General features: G+C 41.1%; 1 protein-coding gene across 1 annotated transcript in view; it reads left to right on the forward strand.

Annotated features, from left to right (window-relative positions):
* Nucleotides 1-17,711, forward strand: part of tenm1 (teneurin transmembrane protein 1) — a 202,659-nt gene that overhangs the window by 19,101 nt on the left and 165,847 nt on the right. The gene's annotated exons all lie outside the window — the stretch shown is intronic.

The raw sequence follows: 17,711 nt of genomic DNA on the forward strand, positions 1-17,711 counted from the left end.
TCGCCCCCTCCCAAACCCATTAATGATGTCAGCTTCAAACTGGCAGGAATCCTTTTGTTCCTGGTCTGATTGAAGCTGACAAGTCAATTTAGTCAGTGTGTGTGTTTGTGGGTGGTGTGTGTGTGTGTGTGTGTTTGTGTGGATTTGAGTGTGAGAAAAATAGCGAGAGGGAGAGACAGATTAAGAAAGAGTAAAGGACTAAGAGATTCAGTTTGTGTGTGAAGCCACGTTTGCACAGATGGCTGTCTCTACTCTCTTTCATGTGTGTGTGTGTGTGTGTGTTTGATGGGTTTGTTGGGGGGGGGGGGCTGGGGGAGGGGTGCATGTCCAACTGTGACACCTCCCTTGAGGAAGGCTGGAGGCGTTCTCGAGCACCAGTCAGACCTGCTGACAAACTCAGGAAAACATCAACACCCAAAATTGACGACAGTACACTGTTAGAACAAAGGAGATTGGCAGTAGAAAGACAAAGTGTAGTTCAGCTAGAGTTTACGGCTGACAGGCGCATGCACACACATACACAATATGGACAGAAATATGGACATATGGATCATATTTACAAACTGTTGCCCCAAAGCTGAAAGCACAGCTTTTAGTTTATGTTTTAGCATTACGATCTGATTGGGGGCTCAGGGACAAACAGTACTTTGGCCAGCTGTGGCTCATGAGGTACAGCGGGTCGTCTTTAATCAAAAGGTTGGTGGTTCGATCACCGCATGTTGAAGTGTCCTTGAGCAAGAAACTGATCCCCAAGTTGGTCCCGTTGGGCAAGCCAGCGCCTTGCATGGCAGCTCCGCCTCCATCGGTGTATGAATGTGTGTGTGTATGGGAGAATGAGAGGCAAAATTGTAAAGCGCTTTGTCCGGTAAAGGCGCTATATAAATGCAGTCCATTTACCATTTAGTGTGTATATAAGTGGATACACACACAAATGCTGCTACTGTTGCAATGCTAAATGCTGAAGGAATAGTTACATATACATACATACATATACATTTTTTTAAATATTCAACATGGCGAGAGTTAGATGAGAAACTTGATACCACTCTCATGTCTGTCTGTAATGTATGGAGAGCTCGGAGGTGATTAGCATATTAGCATAACGAATGGAGGAAGGGAAACATTAGCCATATTTTTGAACTATGGAGAGAGAGCCCAGCTAGCTTCTTCCCCTAGCTTCCATTTTTAATGCTAAGATAGGCTAATTATCTCCTTGCTTTCACTACATATTTAACGTACATACATGAGAGTGGAATTGATTAACTCTCACAAAGAAAGCAAATACATGTGCTGCAGTTCTCTAAATGTCAAACTATTCCTATATTCAAATTCTTCATTTGCAATGACAATGATTGAAGTGCAAAATGGAAATAAATGCTGAGAGAAAGGGAAGAGGAGGGCTGATGAGAGAGAGAGAGAGAGAGAGAGAGAGAGAGAGGGGTGGGAGGGGGGAGCAGAGATATTTGGTGTCATTGCTGCAGTATGGAATGATTTTTTATAAACTACATAGCTTTATTATCTGGGTTACAACACTGTCCTAATAATGAGATGCTAATGAATTGGCCGCTTTTTCACGAGTTTAATCAGTTGCAGATTTACTCAAGGCTTTTGTCTCTCTTTTTAGTTTATCTTTTTTTCCCTCCACTTTTGGGATTGACACATTGGCATAGCAGACAGCCTCCTGGTTTTTACATGACTGCACTTTTCATACATCGTCCTCCGAGCTGAAAGGGTTTGAAGGCAACTGCAAACAGCTGTCCAATGAAAGGCTCTATCACTCATTATGGTAGATAACTTTCTGTGCTAAAAGGCAAATATCTGTGTAATTACCGTGGCCTGAGTAAGCACTTGATTCTGATTGTCCGCAGGACGTCCATTTTTTTGTTTTAAAAACTTGACAACTTCCTTATAACTGTCTGATCCCAGTACTAAATTAATACACTAGAAAGGTTTGAGTGTTCCATTTCTGCCATATGCAGTACACTGCAGATAATGGTTTGAAGAAAATTGGTTTTCAAATTGCCTCAAACATTTATAGTTCCCGAAATAGCAATCAAGCTTTTTGAAAGTGGTTTTGTATGGGTGTAACATCCCTCTGCATCAAGACAGGTTAGCTCACATCTGTTGATCTGACCGGCCCGGGCATTGACACTCTAGAATTACTATAGGTACAAACAAACATGCAAACAAATTAGGACACAATGACATAAATCAGCACTAAACATTGCAAATATGAATGAATAACAATGCACTAGTACTGAGTTTTAATTTGGTATTTTCTTGATTCTCTTTTCAGCAGGCTGATAGTAGATGAATATTTCAAAGCAGGATGTTGCAAAATAAATATTAAAACCCTACAATGTGATCCAACACCAATGGAGACAAAGTTAATTTGAACAGAAATGCAAGTCCCTTCCTTGTTAATTGTCATCAGACATGAACGTGTTTACACTTGACAGCTTGTGCTTCTTGAATTCAATTTGAGCTCACTCATTTCTCAATTTCTCATTTCTTAATATTTCTTCCGAATATTAATTCCTTTGTTCCTGTGTTAGATATGAATTTTTCAACAGTGGAATTGTCCAGGATGGATGTAATCTTGCCAACAATTTGCTAGTCAATTCTTAAAATCTGCAGATTTTTTTTTTCTGTAAATTGAAAATATTTGGGATTTGGACTGTTGGTTAGACAAAACAAATAATGTGAAGACGTAAGGACAAATCCTCTGGGAAATTCTGATATACATTTGCTACTTTTTTCTGACAATATAAAGACAAATGTACAAAGCACTTGAGAGGATAAAATCCCCATTCACAAATCCTCATTTGTTAGAATTCTAGAAATGTTTTCAGTGCAATGTTTTCTAACTGCTTTTGCACAAAATGTAGTAATACTCACCTAAAGAAACGGGCCTGAGGGCTTTTTTCACATCTTTCCTCAGTAATTTCCAATGAATGAAGGATATGCAAAACACATGTTCTCTGCCTTGAGTGAGTGTGAATGTTACTCTGTAAAAGAGTACAGATGCCTGCCAGGTCTTACCAACACTAAATGAGGCATATTGCCCCAAAATAGATTGCTGCTATTAGACCTTCAAATAGAGTCATTCAGAATATTTTTTTCACAGTGTAGCTGTTGTCCTTGCCTTGAAATAAGACAAGCATGAATGTTACCTTAAACATAAATGTTACATGCCGGCTATAAACCAGGTAGTTCGGGGGCCTGGGGACTGCACAATGTCATAGAGGGCCCTCGTATCTTTTATAAACATGGTCCATTATTTTTATAATGATGTACCAAAGTTTTGCAGTCAAGTTTGGCCAAGCTGTGTTCAAGTAAGTGTTGCAAAAGGTTAGCAAGGGCGTGAAGACAAAGGGTGGGAGAGTGGAGGGAAAAACTGACCTTACGGTTTAATGAGCAAGCATACGGCACAAAGAAAGACAAAGGGAGGGCAGAGAGTAGATAGGAAGACAGAGATGCTTGCTGGCAAGTAAAGACATTGCACCGGATATTAGAGAGCCATCATCAGAAAATCCTGGCGAGGTTTAGCTTTTATACTGATTTTAATTTAAGCGAGCAGTCATTTGATACGTGTTAGAGCTACATTTGGAATACCATTTAGATGAACTGATGGAATCTGGTGAAATAGCAACAGGTGTTTCACAGAATCAGATTTCCGATGGGAATCAGAATGTCAGGATCTCTCTACTTTATGATGCAATTCTGACATATATTAGGCAATCTGGACTTTTAATTAGATAGTGAGGGAATTACAAATGTTTCATGTAAGCTCCCTTATCCAAAAGTGTCAGATAAGAACATTTAAACAACGTGAATCAAATGGGTTTTATGTGTTTTTCCTCCTTCTGATGTTGGAAGACACAAATCTCCTTTTGGCAGCTTTTCCTCAGTGGAATCAGGAAACTACAATACCCTCAGAGATGGAGACATCTGCAGATGTGCCTATACAACCACACATATGGACATGCACAGACACACAAGCTGCATTCTTGTATCTCCTCTAACCTTTCCTTTTTGTGTGTGCGTGCAAGCAGAGGTCTAAGTGGCAACACCAGGCAAAAACAGCCATGTACTCTAACTTCCCTCTTGCCTTCCCAAAGCCCAAGGGGTTTTGCAGGAATGGATTTGTCTATTAGCTCGTAAAGAACATTGCTCAGTGCCATATCGATCATCTGAGCTGTAACATTTAGGGTCTTTAAGTTGTAGAGTTGATCTAGTGGTACACAGACTCCCCTGGCTATTTTACCAGAGTGAGAGATGATCAACTTAACCCTGGTGCCATGCTTGGCCAGAGGAAACGCTATAAACACATCCGCTGGAGCCAGAAACCGTTTTTATTGAACCGCCTGTTGAGCTATCCAGGAGAGGCTGAAGAGCTACCATGAATCCACCAGGTGCCTCATTGTAGCAAGAGAGCAGTGTGTGTGTTTTTGGTCCTATCTTTAATAGCAGTCTCATCACATAGTTAGCCATGCAAGCGTTCTGCTCATGACAAGCTGTCAGAATGTTGGACCCCACCCTGTTGTCCTAATGATGGACCTTTACAGCTCACTGGTCCAAAATAAGACCTACTGGACCATACTGCTGGTTGATGGGGAGTTACACACGTGTGTGTGTGTGTGTGAGAGAGAGAGAGAGAGAGAGAGAGAGAGAGAGAGAGAGAGAGAGAGAGAGAGAGAGAGAGAGAAAAATAATTTTATGTTCTGTCTCTCTGAATGCTTACACCCCTCCTCAATCCTCATCTTGCTGCCATGGCAACAGTCATCAAATCAGAACATCAACCGTGGCTTTCATCTTGCGTTGTCCACCGGCTGCCTACAGGCTGTCTGTATACATAAACTGTGTGATGGAAACATCACAGAGTCCAACTGCTTCTTGCTATTTTAATAAGCGGCCATATCCCGCACAACTCCCCAATCACCTACACAGCAGCGGAGGTGAGAGGCGAGCTGATTTTTTTTTTTAATAAACAGTTGAATAAGCTGGTTTAAAACAGTTTTTAGCTCCCAGCGCTGTTGCAGTATTAAAATAAGAGGAGAGCATGGTGAGTGGCACATGAATAAGCTCACAGCAGAAAGGAACAATGGCCCTGAGAGTGTACCGAGAGATTAGTGCAAATCAGAGTGTTCTGCACTGGGGGAGAGAGGCTGAGAGGGGGCGGAGGACACAAGGGTGCCTGTACTGTATGGACACACACACACACACACACACACTCAGATGCCCGCATATGCTCCTGCTGTTTTGTGTTCTGTGTGTGCGAGGGGTCAGTGGAGTATATTATTTAAAAGGGGTGGTAGAAAATGCAGCCACAACACAGCCGGATTGACAAGGAAATGGTTGCCATAGAGGGGTGGAGAAAATTTAATTTGTATTCGAAAAAGAAAAACCAAATTTTTAGTTTAACTACGGTGTTGCAGTGCAGGCATAGAGAAAGGATGCCTGATTCTATGAATGGGCACCTAGAAAGCCTAATTGAACAATGACCGAGAAAGGAAAAGAAAAGAAAATCAAGACCTTTTTATCCTGCACAATACCATCCTCTGTGCGGATGAATGGGACCTGTCGCGGAGCAGGCTTCTGCTGAGAAAAAAGCTAATCTGAATTGCGAACCTACAGGTTCATTGTTATTCTGATAATCAGAATTGTCATCTGAGCCTGCATAGGGATTTGAATGCATTTGCCAAGAGGATATCAGTGATAGTAATGGCAGCATAGCGGTTTCCCTGCCATTAACAGTCGCTGCCATTTTAGTTTAACTGCTTGTAGTAATAGCTGCTCCTCCGACGCAGCCGTCGTGTTACTGCCAGGGATACTTCAGCCATTGCTGTGTCTGTGCCAGTGTTAAAGGCTGCCTTCACAGCCATGATGCCAGTAGTAAAGGCTGTTGTTTCATGGCACGGTGCCCTGAGCCTGTCAGACCTCCAGGGTGTGTACACCACCTGTCATTATCAGCTCTCAGCCCTAGCAGCTACGGACAGCTAATGGTCCACTGGGTCTCACCCAACAATCTGCTGACCAGTACAAGTGCTGCTGGTTGGACGGCTGGACACCTGCGTAAACACATGCCCATGTGTGCGCATACATGAACACACAGACGTGCAAGTGTTCAGTCGTGTACAGACTTCTGCACACGAAAAAAAAGAGAAGAAATTTTTTAGTGAGGTATGGGTTGATGCATAAACCAAAATGAAATGAAATGAAAAGGTGATATATGAGCCTATTCCACTCATTCATTTTGCCCTGGGATGGACTTCTTCCACTCACTCGAGAATTTTTCTGTATGATTTATAGAATTGGATTGTAACCTTTGTCACAGGCAGCTTTTAATTGAAAAAGCCACAACAGGACTTTGGAAAGCCATTTATTGTTACGGTTAATTAAGGTAAACATTAAATGAAGAGAGTTTTAATTGGTTTCTCTTGATGAGGGTAGGGATCTGGGGTGACCAGAATCTGCATATGTAAATACCTAAAAAACTCCTCCAGGCCTTGGCTTTACTCTCTCTGCCTTAGAGTCCTCTCTCCCTTTCTCTTTCTCTGTTTCTGTTTATTTCCCTCTGTTTCTGTCTCTCTCCTCCCATGTTTCTGTCAACCCCCCCACACACACACACACAGACACACACACATTGGCCGCATCCAAGCTGTCTGCAATACAAATGGTATGCTTTTGTCAAGTGACATTGATGTGATGTATGTTCATGCTAAATGCTAAACCGGCCTGAAGAGATACATTTGTTAAGATGAGACATGACAGATTGGTGTAAGACATCACCTTCATATTTACAATAAATGGAATTATCCCAAGGCCCTCAACATTCAAGCAGGCTATGTTTATTTATAGCATTTTATTTTTTGAAAGTGGATGTTGGATGCTGATATGTGTGTGCCCACTGGTGCTCATCATAGCAAGTTTGATTGACCACTTTCTACTTGGGCTAAAGATTCATTTATATGCTGTCATACTCTGGCAAGGATTGCAATGTGTACATTTGGGAAAAATCACAAATACGTCAAATAGTAGAGTCTTCTTTCTTTTTTCCCCCTGTCCTCTGAACAGCTTCCACCTGTGCCAGAAGAAAAGAGCGTTAATAGTGCACCCAATCACTTTGCTAGATAGATCACCCTAACACCAGATAGATAATCATGTTGTTAAATAAATAGCTTCTTAAAATGCTTCTGAATGCCGCTAAAAGCATGAGCATTTTTATGGGTGACTTGGGAAAAGAGAGTGGCGGTGGTGTCAGGGGGAAGGGGTAGTACTGAATTTGCATTGCAGTGGCTGCGGTTGAAAGCGTGTGTGCATGTGGATGTGTGTGTGGATGAGGCGAGCAGACAATTGGACGTCTGCTCGGTCACCCGGTCACCCTGCTGCAGTAGAAAAGCTTCTCATGGCCAATGCAGGGCTCTTGCCAGTGTTTCACAAAAACTGAATGCGTAGCACTGTCCAAACAGATGCCCGATGCTATTTCCAGATAGTGTTTATGTGTGTGCATATGTTTTTTTTTTTTTTTTTTTTTTTTTTTTTTTTTTTTTTTTTTTTTTTTTTTTTTTTTTTTTTTTTTTTTTTTTTTTTTTTTTTTTTTTTTTTTTTTTTTTAGTTTTTTTTTTTTTTTTTTTTTTTTTTTTTTTTTTTTTTTTTTTTTTTTTTTTTTTTTTTTTTTTTTTTTTTTTTTTTTTTTTTTTTTTTTTTTTTTTTTTTTTTTTTTTTTTTTTTTTTTTTTTTTTTTTTTTTTTTTTTTTTTTTTTTAATCTAATACGATAACCGAACGGTGCAGTAGTGGGAAGGTATGGATAATATTCAGTGCACGCTGGGGCCAATACTACACACACACACACACACACACAACACACACACACACACACACACACACACACACACACACATGTATACACATAACATTCAAGAGACTAGGTAGAGCAAGATGTAGAAAAAGCACATGCAGGCAAATCTTTACATTAAACCTTACATTTAAAGCTGACTCTATGGAATAAGTGCAAACTGTATTGTATTCTGAACAATGACAATGAAGGGTTTCTATTCTATTGTATTTAAACAGCAAATGAAATCCACATGAATCATCATGATTGCAAGTAACATAGTAATAAAAGAAATGGCAAGCAATCATTAGAAAAGGAAAGCAAGAAAAGAGCATAATCAAAATCAGGTAAATGAGGAGGTGGTGGAAGTGGTTGTGAGGTATATCATGAATGAATGATCTTAATATAGCTCAGGGGATGGTCTGTGTTTATGTACTGTAGCCTTTGTAATAGCCTTCTTTTAATGTGTGCTGGTAGAAGTTATGCTGCACTTTTGCTCCAGGAGGATAACCCCGTCCCCCTTAGGATGCCCATCAAGCTTTTCATTTATGCATGAAACATATTAGTTTATAATAAAAACAGTGGCAGATATTCACTACGATGATGGTTGATTTCAGACAGAAATAGACAACAGCAGGCTTCACATTTCTTTTTTTTTGAAGGTCCCATGGCATGAAAATTTATGAGGTTTTTAACATTAATATGCGTTCCCCCAGCCTGCCTATGGTCCCCCAGTGACTAGAAATGGTGATAGGTGTAAACCGAGCCCTGGGTATCCTGCTCTGCCTTTGAGAAAATGAAAGCTCAGATGGGCCGATCTGGAATCTTCTCCTTATGAGGTCATAAGGACAAATACACTGTGCACATCCATTCGCACACACACACACACACACACACACACACACACACACACACACACACACACACACACACACACACACACACACACACACACACACACACACACACACGCATGGTTTCTCTGCTTTGCCCACCCAGAGAATTTGGCCCACCCATGAGAGAGAGACATCATGGCTTTCAAACGAGCAAAGTGGCAGTTGGTCATGGCCACACCTCCGCCCTCCACCTTGCCCCCCTCTCTCTCCTCCTCAATAGCTACAGACACAGAAATGGCACATCCTAAGGAAAGCTCATTGTGGGACTGGCTCTAGTGGCTGGAATTCTGCACCAAGGCTGAATTTCGGGAAAGAGACTACAGATACAGTATTAGGGGACCAATAAGGTCTATATAAAAGAGACTTCAGATACAGTATTAGGGGACCACTAAGGTCTATATAAAAGAGACTTCAGATACAGTATTAGGGGACCACTAAGGTCTATATAAAAGAGACTTCAGATACAGTATTAGGGGACCACTAAGGTCTATATAAAAGAGACTTCAGATACAGTATTAGGGGACCACTAAGGTCTATATAAAATAGACTTCAGATAAAGTATTAGGGGACCACTAAGGCCTATATAAAAGAGACTTCAGATACAGTATTAGGGGACCACTAAGGCCTATATAAAAAAGACTTCAGATACAGTATTAGGGGACCACTAAGGCCTATATAAAATAGACTTCAGATAAAGTATTAGGGGACCACTAAGGCCTGTATAAAAGAGACTTCAGATACAGTATTAGGGGACCACTAAGGCCTGTATAAAAGAGACTTCAGATACAGTATTAGGGGACCACTAAGGCCTGTATAAAAGAGACTTCAGATACAGTATTAGGGGACCACTAAGGCCTATATAAAAGCATCCAAAGAGCACCATGTCATGAGACCTTTAAGATTATTTTTTGGGAATCTTTTCCCTTTATTTCAGGGTGACATGGGATTGACAGGGAAGGTGGGATTTTGCTGGGTGAAATGACAAATGACCAGGACCTCTTACAGTTTTTTCCGATTGCTAAACGACAGTGGGCACAACTGGAGTCACATGTGCAAAACTCTAACTACAGTCTGCACAGCAGCAGTTCATGTGGACCAGACTCTAGTTCGTTTTTCATTGCTTGAACACAGTTTTCAAAACTCTACACACTTATCCCATGAGTTTAACCACAACGTGCACAACACTGTAGATTTACAGCACTTTGTTCATATGCTAACACACTGCTGTCAAAACTGTTAACCACACATTCAAAACAGAATAGATTTCAGTCTGGTGCCTATCAAACACTGCTGATTGCAATTTTAGCTGAAAGCCTAAGCAGGTGTCTTATTTTAGACTAGTTAGTGAACATATACGGTATTTATACAGAGAAAGCTCAGAAAGACTTTTTTTGTATACAAACACCAAATAAGAATGAAACAATTCTACACTGTACTGTTTGAGAGAAACAGGTAAAAGATCAAAGATACCAATATGTCCAGGTAAGATGTCTGAGGTTACATACACAGCTATAAAAAAAAGTGTAAACACTATATCTTTACAATAGTAAAACTGCGTTCTTACTGTTTTTCAGAAAGTAATGGAGGTGAAAGCAATAGAAACACCACATTCATTTCTATTTAGAGATGATGCACATATCCAATGTGATGAAGAAAACTTGCCACATGATGCTGGAGAGAGGCAGGATTAGTCACACTATTCTTTGGTACTGTTACGTATGTACCTTTAGTTTTTTTCTCCAGTAATTCCATAAATTACTAGAGACAAAATACTTTATTGAAGAAAACTGCTGATTTTCATTCCTTCTTGTTTACCTTATGTAAAAATTGGTATGCTATACAATCTATATTTTTTCCTTAAATCAACTGTTGAGTAGTGTCATGTCACTCAAATTGTTCAAACTGTAAAGATCAGAAAGTTTGTAATTTCTGTATTGGTGTTTGATGCTAGTGTTTTTACCCTCAGTGTGTTCTGAGTGACAGTGTGTGTTATCTCAGTGAGGATTGTTTATAGTGTTTGGCTGCACTGAGCCTGTTTTGAGACGTGTGTTAAGAGTTGTGTTGCTTTGAATGAGTTTTGCAGGTGATGTGAACTGTTTAGCTCAGGTGACTGTTGGTAGTGCAGACTGTAGTTTGAGTTTTGCACATGTGACTCCAGTTGTGCCCACTGTCGTTTAGCAATCGGAAAAAACTGTAACACCACGTTATGAGGTGCCGGCCCCAAGGAAACAACGCCAATGGAAAGTCAATTACTAGCACAGCCCTGTCTCAAAGTCTGCTTGAGGAGGAAGTCAGGGACTGAGGGGGTGGATGGGTCAACATGGGACTTTTACCCATCCTTGTCATGTGTAAAAAAAATAAATAAAACTCAACATTTCAGTCCAGAGCAAATCTAGTCCTGTTCAAGACCATAATAGGCAATAGTGTCTTTCCAATGCTAATACAGTGATTTAGGAGTTACGATGCATCCAGAAACAAGAATGATCTATCTTTTAACATCAAACTAATCAATGCGTAGAATTTCGACAACGTTCTGTACAACTGATCTCGAATTAGCAGCCAGGAACAACTTGAGCAGTTCTCAACAGTCAAGTCCAAGACAATTCTCCAACTAGGCACAAGACCAAGACAAGTGCAAGACTTCAAGTGGACTCGAGATCGGACTTAAGTACCACCTCTGCTTGGTAGTAACACAGGGTTAGGCTACTATGTTAGGTAGTAAACTAGCCAGACATGCTAACGTTTGAAGCTTACATTAAAGCCGACAAACTGTTTAAACTATTTTACTTTTGCTCTTGAGATTTTGGTTTCGGAAAGGCCAAAAAATGGCATGACCATGCAAACACTGAGTACTGCTCTTACTACAGCTCCATGCCTTATGTGCATAGTTACGGTTGCTAAACTATGATTGAGCAATTATTGTCCGTGGCAGGGGTTAAGCAAATGGTCAATTTCGTTGATTCATTTCATTAATTTTGAGTAAAAAATAATAAGCAGCATACACGACAAAGCATGAAGATGAGCAAGACCGCCTGATACTGTAGCCGATTTCCCTTTTGTCCATCTGGAACCTCGGTGTGTATTATAATCTGTTCAAGAAACTACAGATCTGTAGTTTTTAGACCGAGTGGATATGCTCCACCAATTCTTAAGGTCTGCCTCCCTCCCTGGAGGAGCTGGTGTTACATTCGAGCTAAATTCCTCTATTGTTTTGTCTATCTATGGTGGAATAAAGGGAAAGACTGCAGCCCTGCCTGAGATCCCTGTACGATTTGGGAATAGGCAGAAATGAGTCTAGCCTGTGAGATGTGTTGAGAGATGATCACCTCAGGAAGCATGAGCCGTGCACCTTCGTAGCTGTAAAGCAAGAGAAAGATAATGGGGTATGCAGCTGGCAATAGGTGGATGCGGCTCTTCTTTCTAGTCTTTTGGGGTCAGCACCAGAGATGGGTCAGCTCACAGACAGGGTGGAGGAAACAGAGGGAGGAAGAATGAATGAGAGTAATATCTCATATGCCTGTCCTTGCTCCCGGTTGCCCTCAGCCATTATGCTTTCGTGCCTGATTCACGTCATGTAGGTGATGTAGCAGTATATGTTTCTGCTTTACAGGACAGGAAACAGAGGGGTTGCAACAACTATAAACTAGTTTTGGAGCTGTATTTCAACCTGTACAACACAAAGTGATCCAAATAGCAACAACATATCAATCTTCCTGGTTTGGACTAACTACATCCTCTTGTCATTAGAGCCCAGGGCCATTCTACTTCTTTTTGTGATCATTAGTGGGCGGGGGTTATGCAATAGCTATTTGCATTCGCACCGTCTTAGATGAATGGATTTCCCTTGATATCTCAGGCAGCGGGAGGTAGAAGGAGCGGGGGTGACAGTGTGTGCTACATTAGTGGAATGAATGCAGGGTGATACACGATTGCTGGTAATGTTAGGCCAGAGGCAAATAGGGAAAACAGGGAGAGAGAGAAATCTATAGATTAATGTACTCATGACCAATGTATGGCCATGAGAGGCAACCCTGTGTGGGAAGGTTTATCAAAGACGAAGGTTATGATTGTGCGGATGTAACACGGGTAATAATTGTTGCTGAAATAAACACGGCAGCAATCATCAGTTAATACTTTAATGACGACATGATGGCTCAGAGATCAAAACCTCTCCATCTGAGATTGCTGCTTCAGCTAATTTTACTCATACAAGCACAGAGTGGCTTTACACTCCAGCACGTTGATCTGAAATATTTCTATCATAAAGCAGATTATTTTCATGCTGTAGTGTACACTGCAATTTTGAAGCGTATGTTCTTGTGCAATTATTTACTGGGTGCAGCCTTCAGGGCTTCTTAAGTGAATGCTGGGGAGCTCCAGTTATAGTTATACTTACATTTTGTTTTGCCGACGGTTGACATAAGGTATCATCCCTGCACATATAGCTTTTGTTCATTTGTCAAGCCTCTCTTTCCTCTGTCCCTCCATTTCTCAACACCTCCCGGTATCATCAGCCACAGACTCTAACCACCCGCAGCGAATGTGAATTAACAGACGGCATGCTGCTCGCAGCACCTTGCTTGCCACTGAAACAGATTCATCACCAAGACCTAGATACTGCCTTCTCTCACTAATACACACACATTTTCACCCTAGAATAGCACCTCACATATCATGCATCCATAGTTAACACTCTTCACACTTACACAGTGTACGTTGTGATCAGGAGAACAATAACAACGGCAACAGATTCTTCCTTTCGGCTTTTTTTAGGACGCTACAATGCTTTTTAGGCTTCCATGTCTGCGAATTATCTGCAATATTCCTTTCTGTTTTCTGATCTACTAAAAGCCCCTGATCTGTACTTAAAATACATTCCTGTTCACATCGCCTCAATTGCAACATTTATATATGAGTGGGACATGCTAGAAAATCAATGACCATCGGAAGTTGAAAGGAAGAGTGAGCCAGGTTTGCCCACAGGTCAGAGGTGCATTGTGGGATATTGACTAGTCCCCGGTGCTGCAGTAGGCGGACTGAGAAAACACATCTACACGAATATTATTGACAAAAGGAGGTACAACCCTTCACCTTAGTAAAGTGGACAGATAGTTCATTATCCTCAGTGAGGAAATTCATTTTCACAGTCAATACATGAAAACTGAACACACTCTTATGGAAGGAGTGGGTTTTTTGTTATCAATAAGAACTTTGTTTTTAACAGGCGTACCATAATGCGCCCTCGTGAGACTTGATACACACCCTTTTGATCCACCAAAAAGACTTTTCTGATAGGTAAAGGTCAACATGTGGTGCCAGTTCAGCCTGAATTTAAGAAACAGCAGCAACCTTCCAGCATGGAGCAGGTATAGTACTGTTTCCATTCCATTAGAGTATTGCTGTTTTCTGCTGGCTGCGAACGGCCACCTTGAAGAGTGTGTGCTGATCAGATTTCCTTATGTGACAATGTGCTATTGCTGACCAGCCACCTCTTTACATGTAATGTATAATCAGAATTGTAATTGCGTCGCATACAGAAAATCAATAGTGAGCCGGTTAAGGTGCCACACTGAGTGGGGGAGGCCCAGAGGGATCAAGCACTTGCCCATGGAGACTGCTGCAGGGTTTCTGGCTTTGCTGAACACACCATCAAACTATAGTTGACAATGTTTGTTGGTGGGAAGCCAGTGTGGGATCGTGTTCTTGTCAGCAACTCCTACTGGCTATTGGGTCCCCTGTGTGGTGGGGTTGGGGTGTGGAGGGGATGGGATGGTATTAAAAGAAGCGCTATATCAATGAGAAGCATGTGGTTTGTCTACTCCTTCCCAGGTCAACAGTGGGAGCTGGATTGTAGAGGAAGTCCATTACATATTGGAAAAAGGGTATCACACTGTTGTCTCAATTTTGTGACATGTTTTTTTGAAAAGTTTATTGCAGTCACTTGGGTACACAACTGTACATTTGAAAATACAAACAATGACTAACAAGAAATAGTAGAGTTGTAACTGTATAGGGAAGTGCTCCAGGGAAAAGCTTTTGTGCTCTTTTTTTTTCGGAGAGCAAAGAGAAGTCATAGGAAGATATGAGGGAAAACCAAGGTGTGGATCAATGTTGGCCAAAGTGTAGGCCAAAACTTGGAGATAACATATTGTCCATAGCAGTAAATACCTTATAAATAGAGGGTAAAATAAGTTTTCTTGGGAAATAATAACGCATATATAAAAGATAAACATAATGGCATCTCTTGATTCTTACCTGTCTTAAGATATTAATTATAGTGAATAAAATTGCAGACAGAATGGAGAACGTGACACAAAGGGCAGCCAAGTCAAGCATTAACAAGAAGCTTCATTGTCTGGATTATTTCACTCCTAATGCTGCTATAAATCCCAAAAAATTATTTGAGGCCTCTCTAACTGTCCAGCCAATGTCTCACTCTGAAGTGTTCGCCAATGGAGCGTGTTAGGAACATGGTGATACAGCTACACTTCTGCTTTAAACCACAAGTGTTATCTCTATGTATTTAATTGGGTTATTGATGTCCCATAAATTAGATCAGCTCGGAAATCTAAGAGGTAGATCCCCACACAGCAAAGATCATTCCCAGCAACCCACACCAACATAAAGACAATAGCAACAAGTCTTTGTAAATATTGTATTCTGTATTTTCTATACTTTTCACATTACATTAAGTGCTCATGTAAAGTCATTAAATGCTATTATCTAAAATTATGGATTTTTTTGTACTATAATTTATAATAGTAAAAACATTAATACACTGAGACAGTAAAAGCCTTTGTTTATCTGTCATTGATTGAACTATTATCGCCCTTTATGTAATACAATCTATGACTTCCTCATTAAAGGTAATCCTTCGCCATCAAAACTTATTTCATTAACTTGAACCTTCGCTAAATTTTGGTAATTCTTGTAATTTGCGAGCTGTGAATTTCCCACCGTGAAAGACAGTAGCGTAAAAAACATATTGGGCAATTGTTGGCAAAAACCAACTGAAAATGTTTAATTTACTTTTAAGTAGGAGCTGAAACTAAAGATTCAGCCCAACATTCATGACGAATAATTTAGCATTTCAGGGCTCCAATGAAACAGAATACATAAATGTAAACTGCGAAGAATTAAGAATGTACAAATACTTTAAAGCAACAAGTAATTGCTTAGCAAAGGATCAAAACAAATGATTTTTCCCACGTTCTGTATGTGCGACCGGATGGGAGGTGGATGAAACACTGGCTGAGGGAGTTCACTGTTGTGTGCAATAAGGAAGTATATATATATAGTAAAGCTAACATTCTACACTCCCCCTCTGGAAATAGAGGCTATTCAGGCTTGTTAGGCTTCTAAGAGCTGCCTAGAAGCCTGTCATTTCACATTAAAGTAGCCTAGCATTGCTGCTTTCATAGATTTAGTTCTCAGTGGACAGCAAATGATATATTTATGTATAGATTTGAGATGGGAGGCAGACAAGGTTGCCTACCCATCCCACTTCAGCTTCTATGTGTGTGCGCATATGCGTGTGCTTATGCATACATGTGAGTTCTTGTTTGTACCTCACTGGTACAATGCATTTCCATTATAAGGCATATGCCACCCTGTGTTATAGTGAGCCGAGCTGTTAGCTGTTACTGTGACTGTCACATCTATAGAGGGGAAAGGAAGGGGATATTTCCTGTTTAGATGTCACCAATTTCCTCTTCATGCATGGCGCACATACACATAACACCCCCCCCACCACACACACAATTGATAGATTTATTATAGTGTGTCAGGAAAGTGCAGGCTTCACATTTCAGCAAAATGGACCCATTTGGCGAGCGCACCCCCCCGCACCCAACCCCCTCCATCTACTAACTCTTCTCAACCCCACTTCCTCCCTCCCTCCCCACCCATCCAGCCGGCATGCCAGCCCACTCAGCCGAATCCGGAACGGCACCGAATACATGTTTCTGTCACAAGCTTCGTGTCAGCTTTTTTTACATGAGCAGGAGAAATGGGGAAATAACGGGTCATTCTGACAGTCAGAATCACTCTGTGTGGATCTTAAATGTTTTACGGCCTTAATGGGCCTCCCGAAATAGATGCGGTGCTAATGTCCTCTGACTCTAGGAAAAGAGGGAAGAATGTGTCTGTGCTAAGTGTGTGTATTTGTGTGCCTGCCTGGGAAATTTGTGTGAGGGTGCGCGCATGTCCGTTTGTGTCTGTGGCTGCCCGTGTGTGCGATTCAAATGGGCTTAAGTGAGGGATTCACGCATGCAAATGAAGCCACTTAAATCTGGGTCCTTCTCCCCCTCTATCTCAAAGGACACCCTATTCTCTATTTAGAGCGCCACTTTGACATCAGCCCTACGGGGCTTTGGTCTTAAGTGGTGAACTGTAGACCATAAGGAATCATCCAGATTTGACTTATATAATCTCTTATCCTCAGACATATCCACGACAAATCTTCAACAAGCTCCTTGCCTGATGCAGACAATCAACATAACCCATCGCCCAGCTTGAGCATTAAGCATTACCTTTTGAAGAAGTGTTCAATACCGTGGGATTCCTGGCATTCGCTACTTCCAGACAGCATTTGCTGCTTTCGAACAGTTAACCATCTCCCAGCATGGTTCCTCTTCTCCAGACAGACTCTGACTTAGAATATTGATCTCACTGCTAGCTGTATCCTTACCCCTCAGACAATCCATACTAAATGTATTAGCTGTGGAGAGAGCTACAATGTCCTCTGCAGCTAATCATATTTAGCTACAGAGAGAGGTTTCTTTAAAGAAGCAGCCTATTTTCAGGGCCAGAGTGAATTGTTCAGGCCAGAGGATGGTGCTGCAGTGTGCAACATCAAAAGGTGGGCTTCAGAGACCAGCATATTAGAAGACCATTTAGGTTCATCTCGAAACATTAGGGCTTAAAGTGCATGTGCAGGCTTAACACAAGCAAATGCACATATGTTCAGGGGTAATTT

The sequence above is a fragment of the Perca fluviatilis genome, chromosome 10, assembly GCF_010015445.1.
Source record: "Perca fluviatilis chromosome 10, GENO_Pfluv_1.0, whole genome shotgun sequence".
NCBI classification, from domain to species: domain Eukaryota; kingdom Metazoa; phylum Chordata; class Actinopteri; order Perciformes; family Percidae; genus Perca; species Perca fluviatilis.